The sequence below is a fragment of the Gossypium hirsutum genome, chromosome A01 (genome assembly GCF_007990345.1).
Source record: "Gossypium hirsutum isolate 1008001.06 chromosome A01, Gossypium_hirsutum_v2.1, whole genome shotgun sequence".
In the NCBI taxonomy this organism is placed as follows: Eukaryota; Viridiplantae; Streptophyta; class Magnoliopsida; order Malvales; family Malvaceae; genus Gossypium; species Gossypium hirsutum.
Genome location: NC_053424.1, coordinates 64,377,810 through 64,388,171, shown reverse-complemented (window position 1 = coordinate 64,388,171; position 10,362 = coordinate 64,377,810).

The window sequence follows — 10,362 nt, the reverse complement described above, 5'->3', positions numbered from 1 at the left end:
TAGCTTAAGGATCACTGGAAGTCAGAGATATCAATCACACTATCAGCCGTAAAACTCGGTATAGTTGGATTTATATTTTTGATTATGGCATGTATAGGGCTAGACCTTATTATTTTGTGTCTTTGAGAATTGGCCAAATGCGTTGGTCTAGAATAGATTTCACTCTTTACAATAAGCCTTGGATGAGGGCTTTCATTTTGAGTCTATAAAAGATGCATCTTCATGGTTGAATGAATGTCTATTATGCTTGTTTTGGTATTGGCTGGTATTAACATGAAAATATGTACACTAGGGTGGCAATGAGGCTTGGTAGATAGCCTCATATTGTCCACATAGGTAGACACACGGGCGTGTGTGACACACGGTCAGCCTCATAGGCGTGTGAGAAGGCCATGTGTCTCCTGTACCTAGAAATCTCAAGTCCGAATGCATGGTAAATATCACACAAATAGAGACACGACTGTGTGTCTCGGCCGTGTGAAGGGCACGGCCTAGTACACGGGCATGTACCGTAGTTGTGCGATGTTGACGTCAGAAACAAAATACCCAGGTTTTTGCAAACGGGCTACGCCACGGGCATGTCATGGCCATGTAAAAGGACACGGGCAAAGGACACGGGCATGTGTCTAGGCCGTGTGAAGTCTGCACTTGTTTATGAAAAATTATGAAAATTAAATTGGCCACACGGGTGCAGGACATGGGCGTGTCCCTAGCACACGGGCGTGTACCCTATACCTACATGGGTGTTTGGAGCCTTGAAGCATGGAATTTTCTAAGTTTTTCTTGAGCCCTTGGTTTGGTCCCAAACCACCTCAATTGTATGTTTTGGGCCTCGTAAGCCCAAGTAAGGGACAGATTGCATATGAAATGAAAAGTCTTAAATTGATCAAAATTTTATGGCTTGATTTCCTAAAATTGGTTGAGTTTAAGTCTAGTAGCACCTCAAACCCTGTCCTGAAGTTGGATACGGGTGAGGGGTGTTATATTTAGTGGTATCAGAGCTATGATTTAGTCAGTTCTAGGACTAACCTAGCCAGAGCACGAGTCTAGCTATACATGCCATAAAAATATATTGATAGTGTGAAAATTCCTGACGATTATAAATTATGTTTTTCTTATATAGTAAATGGATCCTGATAGAACCACGACAGATGACGTGGAAAGTAATGTGTCAACTCTTGCCGAAGGGACCGTGCCAGTAGAGAGCGAGCCCGTGAGTATGGGCCAAAGGCGGAGGGGCTAGAGAAGCCTACCTCCAAATGATGGATGCTTGGTATTCGAAATTTGTTCCTGCGAACCCAAACACTCCACCTCCCCCACCACCTCCTATTCCCCAGTATGCCCCAGTAGCTCCGCAAGGTGCGGACATGTTTAGAAGAGAGAAGCCTCTGGTAGACAAGATCCAGAAATAAAGGGCCGAGGAATTCCAGGGTAACTTAGATGATGACTCGGAGAAGGTAGATTTTGGCTAGAAAATACCATAAGGGTGTTCGATGAATTATCATGCACACTTGAGGAATGTGTAAAGTGTGCAACGTCACTCCTACGGGATTCGGCCTATCAATGGTGGAACACTCTCGTGTCTGTGGTACCAAGAGAAAGAGTAACTTGAGAATTTTTTCAAGAAGAATTCAGAAAGAAGTACATTAACTAGAGGTTCATGGACCAGAAAAGGAAAGAATTTTTAGAGTTGAAATAGGGTAATAAGACTGTGACAGAGTATGAGCGTGAGTTTGTGAAACTCAGCAAGTATGCATGGGAATGCGTATCCACTGAAGCTATCATGTGTAAGAGGTTCGAGGATGGCCTCAATAAGGAAATTCGAGTATTTGTGGGCATCTTAGAAATAAGAGAATTTCTGGTACTCGTCGAGAGAGCGTCCAAGGCAGAGGAGCTGGTAAAAGAGAGGAGGAAAGCGGCCATTGAGTCCCGGGATTTAAAGAAAAGATAGATGGGGAAAGCACATCGTCCTCATCTAAGAGATCAAAAGAATTTACTACCCGATCGAATGTTTTGGTGGGGTATTCGAGAAGAAACAAGAATCAACAGAATATGGCATCTAAAGCCCAAGCTACTTCGATCGCTAGTGTTGGTAGTGCTTGGCCAAATCGATAGGAGTGTCCATAATGTGGGAGACGTCACTTAGGCGAATGCCGAGTAAACGAGAAGGGCTATTTCAAGTGTGGGTCACTTGACCACTTTATTCGTGATTGTCCTGAGATGGATGAGAGAGGAAGAAAATAATATATGAAAGCAAGTAGTGCTCCCTTGAGGAGTAGGCCACAAAAGAACCCCAAGAGTGGGACTAGTGGTAAAGGCATGCCAGGAGATACCACGATGAGGTCTGAAGGCAGAGCGCCAGCGAGGACCTATGCTATACGTGCCCGGGGAGAGGCAGAGTCTCCCGACGTGATCACGGGTACCTTTTCTATCTATGATATAACTATTGTTGCTTTAATTGACCCAGGATCTACCCACTCTTACATTTGTATGAAATTAATACCTCATATGAATATGTTAGTAGAGTCCACTAAGTTTGTAATAAAAGTGTCCAACCCGTTAGGCAAGCATGTGTTAGTGGACCAAGTACGTAGAAATTGTCCTTTGATGATTAGAGGCCATTGTTTTTCGGCCAACTTGATGCTATTGTCATTTAATAAATTCGATCTGATTCTTGAGATGGATTGGCTGACCTCCCATGGTGTTGTAGTAGACTGTGGAAGAAAAGTAGTTGAGTTAAGATGTGAAAATGGGGCTGTTCTTCGAGTTGGACCAGATGAGTCGAAAAATCTACCTATGGTAATATCGCCATTGACTGCTGAGAAATATTTGAAAAAGAAGTATGAGGCTTATTTAACTTTTGTGTTGAATACTCAAGAGTCAGAGTTAAGGATTGAGTCAATGCCCGTAGTTTGCGAGTTCACGGATATGTTTCCGGAGGAATTACCTGGATTACCTCCAGTGAGAGAGGTCGAGTTTGAAATTGAATTGATTCCTGGTACGAAACCTGTCTCAATCACTCCGTATAGGATGGCTTTAACAGAGCTGAAAGAGTTGAAAGCACAGTTGCAAGATCTGACAGACAAGGGCTTTGGGAAACTGAGTTATTCTCCATGGGGTGCTCTGGTACTCTTTGTGAAGAAGAAATATGGGTCGATGAGATTATGCATCGACTATAGGCAACTCAACAAAGTAACAGTGAAGAAAAAATACTCTTTACCAAGGATCGATGATTTGTTTGATCAGTTGAAGGGAGGTACTGTGTTTTCTAAGATCGATCTGAGGTCTGGTTATTATCAGTTAAGGGTTAAAAAGCGAGATGTGCCAAAGACTGCGTTTTGGACAAGATATGGGCATTATGAGTTTCTTGTCATGCCATTTGGTTTGACTAATACCTCGGCGGTATTTATGGATTTGATGAATCGCATATTTAGACTGTATCTAGATAAGTTTGTTGTCGTCTTTATCGATGACATACTGATCTATTCGTTTAATAGAGAGAGCAAGTAGAGCATCTGAGGGTTGTGTTGCAAACCTTGAGAGACAAACGATTATACGCCAAGTTCAGCAAGAGTGAATTTTGGAGTAAAGAGGTCAGGTTTCTAGGACATATTGTGTCGGGTGACAGAATCCGAGTTCATCCAAATAAGATCTCTGCTATTGTGGAATGGAAACCACCGAGGAATGTAACTGAAATTCGAAGCTTTTTGGGTTTAGCAAGATACTACAGACGGTTTGTAATGGATTTTCTATGATAACTACCCCGATGACTAGGGTACTGCAAAAAAACGTCAAGTTTGAATGGACAGAAAAGTGTCAGCAAAGTTTTGAGAGATTAAAGGCTTTGTTAACGAAAGCCCCAGTGTTACTGCAACCAGAGTCGGGCAAGGAGTTTGTGATTTATAGCGACGCCTCCTTAAATGGTTTGGGGTGTGTACTTATGCAAGAAGGTAAGGTTATAGCCTATGCCTCGAGATAGTTAAAACCACACGAGAGAAATTATCCAACACATGATTTGGAATTAGCAGCTGTAGTGTTCGCGCTGAAGATTTGGAGACAACATTTGTATGGAGAGAAATGTCGGGTATTCATCGACCATAAGAGCTTAAAGTACTTAATGACCCAAAAGGAGTTGAATTTGAGGCAACTCCGATGGTTAGAGCTGTTAAAAGATTATGAATTGATTATCGACTACCATTCAGGGAAGGCGAATGTAGTCGCCGACGCCTTGAATAGGAAGTCGTTGTTTGCCTTGAGAGCCTTGAACACTTAGTTGACTGCATCTAACGATGGTTCGATCCTAGCAGTGTTGAGAGCCAAACTGGCTTTTCTTTAAGAAATCCGAGAAGCTCAGAAAAGTGATGAGAAATTGCAAGCTAAGAAAATTTAGTGTAACTTAGACATTGAATCAAATTTTCACATCAGTACTGATGGATTTTTAATGTTCAGAGACAGAGTTTGTGTACCCAAGGACAATGAACTTGTTCAAAAGATTCTGAGTGAGGCACATGGTGTAACATCTTGAAATAGGGCCTAAATGGACTAGTGGTTGCGAAACCATAAATTTGAGATAGAAAAGTTTATTTCAATTAATTTTTATGATTTACCGAGTGATTAGATGCATGTGTTAGAGTATTGATAAGAAATTTTATAGATTGCATGTTTAATTTGCCTATTAGGGCTTATTTGCAGAAGTTGCTGTAACACCCCGATTTAGGGCCTAAACAGAACGATGATTTTAGAACCACGAATTCGAAGTCAAAAAGTTATTCCAATTAAGTTTTAAGGTTTATTTATTGATTCAAAATATTGTGTAAAAATATCGTTAAGTAATTTTACTGATAAAGTGCTTAATTGGACTTTTAGGACTAAATTGAAAAAGTTGCAAAATATGTGTTCTAATTCATAAGTAATTATTGAAATGGGGGTTTAAAGAGGAGGTCCTTAAATGGTAATTAGACCATTATATTTCGTTTGGACAAAAATGGGCATGAATAGGACAAAATTTTAAAGAAAGACCTTAAGGACATTTTAGTCATTTGGTAATTAAAAGAAATAAAAAGGGAAATAAAGCCAAAATTGACTCATCTTTTTCATGGAGGCTGAAATTAGCATGGGGGAAGCCATGGCTAGGGCTTTCAAGCTTTCCAAGCTCAATAGTAAGTCCGTTCTAGCCCCGTTTTTCAAGTTCTTTACGATTTCAGAATCCCGGTAACTTGATTAAGCTTATTCTAGCAATAATTTAAGCTAGGGTTCATATTTGGAAAAATACCCATAGGTGAAGTGTGTTTATTTTGATGTTTTATGGTAGAACATGAAGGCTTAAATTATGTTAAACAACTTTTGCTAAGCGGTTTTAAGCAAAAATGAGTAAAACGGCTTAATCGGTAAAAGTTGTTATTGTTCATAACTATGTGTTAGAGTGAGAATTTGATGTTTCCATAGAAGGGAAAAGTGATCAGTATGTCATAAAACATAAGAATAAGGGATGAAGTTTAATTCCCGAGCCTAGGGGCAAAAGTGTAAATATGCAAAAGTTTAGGGGCAAATTTGTAATTTTTCAAAATTTTGAGTTAAGGACTGTTTTGAATAGTACATTAATTAAATAAGTAAAATATGATGTTTTAGATCCCGAAAAACAAGATTTGAATCTAGAATGGGAGAAAAATCGAAAATCGGGAAAGTTGGTAAAATGACCGTTTTAGTATCGAGGTAAGTTCATATGTATAATAACCATTAATTTATGCATGTTTCAATGTAAAATTGATATATTTACTATGATTTCCGAGGTGTTGAAAGTAAGTATAATTATGATGAATTAAATGTTCAATATTAATTCGACATGGAAATGAGAAAGTATGTAAGTTTGTATGTAAACAATACATTATATTTATTATGTTTTTGTATTTCAGCATATTTTATGTATTGTAGCTGATTTTTGAATCATAATTGACTATTGAAAGTATGGAATCAAGTATTAGAAAGAGAGAGAAATCCCAGTTGAACCTTCGGAAAGATTGGATGATACAGATGGTATGTAGCTAGGTCACATGTATGGTGTTGAGTGCACATCATGTGTACAAGAGAGCTACGCGACATTATGATGTAGCTAGGTCGCATGGGTGATACTATGTGTACACCATGTAGACAAGAGAGCTACGGGATATATGTAGCTAGGTCGCATGCGTGGTTCCAGGTGAAGGACACCATGTAGACAAGAGAGCTACGAGATAAACTAGCTAGGTCACATGGGTGGTACTAAGTGTTTACCATGTGTACAAGAGAGCCAAAATTATGTGTACAATCGAGCTAGGTCACATGAGTGGTGCTAAGTGAAGGCCACTATGTGTACAAGAGAGCTTCGATTTTAAAGGTGGGCTGTGTGCGATACCATCGCGTATCTATTATCATTCCGAAGCGTTCAACTGGGAAATTGATTAAATAAAATTGTGTATGACTTTGTGATGATAAGTGTAAGTATATACGTGTGTAACTTATGAGCAATATGCTCGATATGTGATTGGAAATTGGAAAGATTGTTATGGGAAAGTGATGAATACAATTGAAGTGTGAAAGATCAAAATTGACAATAAAACTGTTCTAGATAGTTGCAGTGACATGAATCTAAAAATTTACCAAAAATAGTAGAAATTGAATCAAAGACTGAATGAGATATCAAATTAGAGCTTAATGAGTCTATTTTCATATAACAGAAACAGAGCAAGCAAAGGAATTCTATATTATGAGATATTTAAGTTTTTGAAAGACTGGTTCAGAATGACTACGTGATCCCCTGTTCTGACTTGGAAAAATCATTAAAACTTGTACAAAAATAATTAGGGGATATAATTTATATTATTGAAATCCTTAATGAGTCTAGTTTCAAATGAAATAAACGAGAACATCCTTTGAATTCTGTACGAGGAGAAAACTGATTCGTAGTGAAGAGTGGTCAAAACAGTTAAGCAGTGAAACAGGGGTAACTTCAATGAATAAACTGTACTAATTGGCTAGACCAAAAATTTTGAAAATTTTATGGTAAGAATATATGTGAATCTAGTTTCAAGTAAAATTAAATTTTGTAATTTGGAGTTCTTTAGCTCCAGAAATAAATAATTTAGTTGCTGGTACTCTGCTAGACAGCTTATTTTGAACCTGTTTATGATTGTAATAGTGAAAGTATGTGTGTTTGTGAAGGTAATATTCCAGGAACATATTGTGACTTTGTTTAAAGTATGATAATGTATTGTTTATTAATATTTACATACTTACTTACTAAGCTATAATGCTTAATCCCTTCCTTTCCTTTTTCCTATAGTGTCACAGATGTTAGCTCGAGTTGGAGGTCGCCGGAGGTTAAATCACACTATCAAACTATTGATCGATATATAAAGGTTTAAAGTATTTTAAGTCTTTGGCATGTATGGAGACTCGTTTAATTGTTATTAAGTTGCTAGGAATTGGCTTAAAATACTGACCTATGTTATTTGAAGGTCTCTATTGTATAAAGTCATTTAATGTAGATAGTCTTGATTATGTTATTAATTAAATGATGCAATTTATGAATGTGCATGCTTGCCTATGTGTGTGGTTGAATTAAAGCATGATATGGGCCTTGTAAGCTCTTTTTAAGGGACAGCTTGAATGTGTTTGAAAAATTTTTAAATTAGAGTGAAATTATGAATCGATTTTTATACGATGATTAGTAATTAAGTCCGGTAATGCCTCGTACCCTGTTCCGGCATCAAACACGGGTAAGGGGTGTTACACATGGTGGTTGTTTATCTGTTCACCCGAGTAGTGTGAAAATGTACAACAACCTTAAGAAAATGTATTAGTGGTCTGGTATGAAAAGAGACATTTTAGAGTTTCTTTCCAAGTCCTTAGTGTGTCAACAAGTAAAGGTTGAACATCAAGTACCTTCGGGTTTACTTCAGCCTATCATGGTCCCCGAGTGGAAATGGGATCATATCACTATGGACTTCGTGACCAGTTTACCTGTAACCCCAAAAAAGAAAGACGTGGTATGGGTTATTGTCGATAGACTAACTAAGTCAGCATATTTCGTACCAGTGCATACCGACTACTCCCTCGAGAAATTAGCCGACTTATATATTTTCGAGATTGTGAGGCTTCATGGAGTGCCATTGTCGATTGTGTCAAATAGAGATCTGAGTTTTACCTCAGGGTTTTGGAAAAAGTTCGAAAGAGGCTTTGGGAACCAAGTTGAGTTTCAGCACGACATTTTATCCGCAAACTGATGGATAGTCAGAAAACGTGATACAGATCTTAGAGGACATGTTGAGATGTTGTGTTCTCGAATTTCAAGGAAGTTGGGAAAAATACTTGCCATTGGTCGAATTCGCCTACAACAACAGCTATCAATCGAGTCTGAAAATGGCGCCTTATGAGGCCTTGTACGGGCAAAAATGTTGAACACCCTTATATTGGACTGAGTTGAGATAGAATTAGATTCACGAGGTCGATTTGGTCAAAGAGGCTGAGGAGAAAGTTAAAGTGATTCGTGACTCCCTGAAAGCCGCCTCGGATAGATAAAAATCTTACGCGGATTTGAGACGAAAAGAAATTAAGTTTGAAGTTCGTGATAAAGTATTTTTGAAAGTTTCTCCGTAGAGGAAAGTCCTCAGGTTTGGAAAAAGGGGCAAGTTGAGTCCTCGTTTTATGAGGTTATCGAGAGAGTAGGACCTGTTGCCTACCGTTTGGATTTGCCGTCGGAGTTAGAAAAGATTCACGATGTGTTTCGTGTTTCCATGTTACGCTACTACAGATCAGACCCTTCACATGTAATTGCGCCAACTGAAGTTGAGATTCTTCTATATATGACTTATGGTGAGGAGCCGATCAAGATTTTAGCTTGAGAGGTCAAACAGTTGAGAAATAAGAATATACCACTTGTGAAGGTTTTGTGGCATAGACATGGGGTCCAGGAAGCCACATGGAAATCCAAGGAGTCTTTGAGAGAGCAGTACCTGAATTTATTCACCGGTAAGATTTTTTAGGACGAAAATCCCTAAATGGGGGAGAAATGTAATAGCCCGATTTAGGGCCTAGTTGGAACAGTGGTCTCGGGACCATAAATTTGAAATTGGATAAATAATTTTTATTATTATGAGGTTATAGTATAATTACATTAGCGCATGAAAAATTTGATGAGTAGATTTTAATGTTGTGGGCCCGATTGCAAAAAAAAGACTAAATCGCATAAAAGACAAAAGTTGCACTTTAGTATCCAAATGTGTCAAATAGCTAGAGAATTAAAATTGAGGGTCTTTAAAGGGCAATTATACCCTATTATGATAGCTTGGTCGGCCATGGTAGAGAGAAATGTTGAAAAGTCAATATTAGGTATGTTGATGACATAAGGTGTACTAAAATAATGCCTAAGCCTAGCTATCATCTTTTTCTTTCATTTTCTTTTCACTTACACCAATTTTTCCAACCATTGTAAGGGTTTTGAGCTTCAAAAAAATTTCATCAACTCTAAGTCCTCATAAGTAAGTGATTTTCTCATCCTTTGTTGATGATTTTTGCATTTTTAGAACCCTTGAAACATGAGCTTTCAAATGAGGGGACTATATTGCAAAAATGGTGGAAATTTTAGGGTTTTATCATGAGAGAATTCAGGGTGTTTTCTAAAATTTTATGGAAGAATATGAGTCCTAGTTATGTTATAAACAACTTTTGTGAAGGAGTTTTCATGGAAAACACCTAAAGGGGCTTTTATGCATAAGTTGTAAAATAGTTAATAAATATGTGAAATTGTGAGAAAATGAAGTTGCTATAAGCAAAAATGGTTTGGCTAGGCTTGAGCTTCGAAGAAATTCGATAAAAATTGATTTTCGAGCATAGGGGCAAAATGGTCATTTTGCCAAGGTCTAGGGGCAAAATGATCATTTTACCTAAGATGTGAATTTATGATTGCCTAATTGTAATTAGTGACTAAATGAGTGCATTTTTCTATTATAGATCAAGATTTACCGAATCCGAACCTAGACCGGGGGAAAGCCAAGTAAATTGACTAAACCGACTGATCGAGTACATTTTGCAAACCGAGGTAAGTTGTATGTAAATAATATAACTACATTGTTAATGCATGTATTTGAATTGTCATTGACATGATATAGTATGAATTGCTACATTGTGAACTGAGAATGCATATTAATAACTGAGATAGTAGAAAAATCCCGTTGAAACCATAAGAAACCAACCGAATATTCATGCCATAACATCCGGGTTATTTGTGTGCTAGTGTAAAACATGTCTGGGACATGCATCGGCCACATTATGAGAGCCAGTGTAAGACCATGTCTGGGACATGGCATCAGTATTGAGACGAGTGCT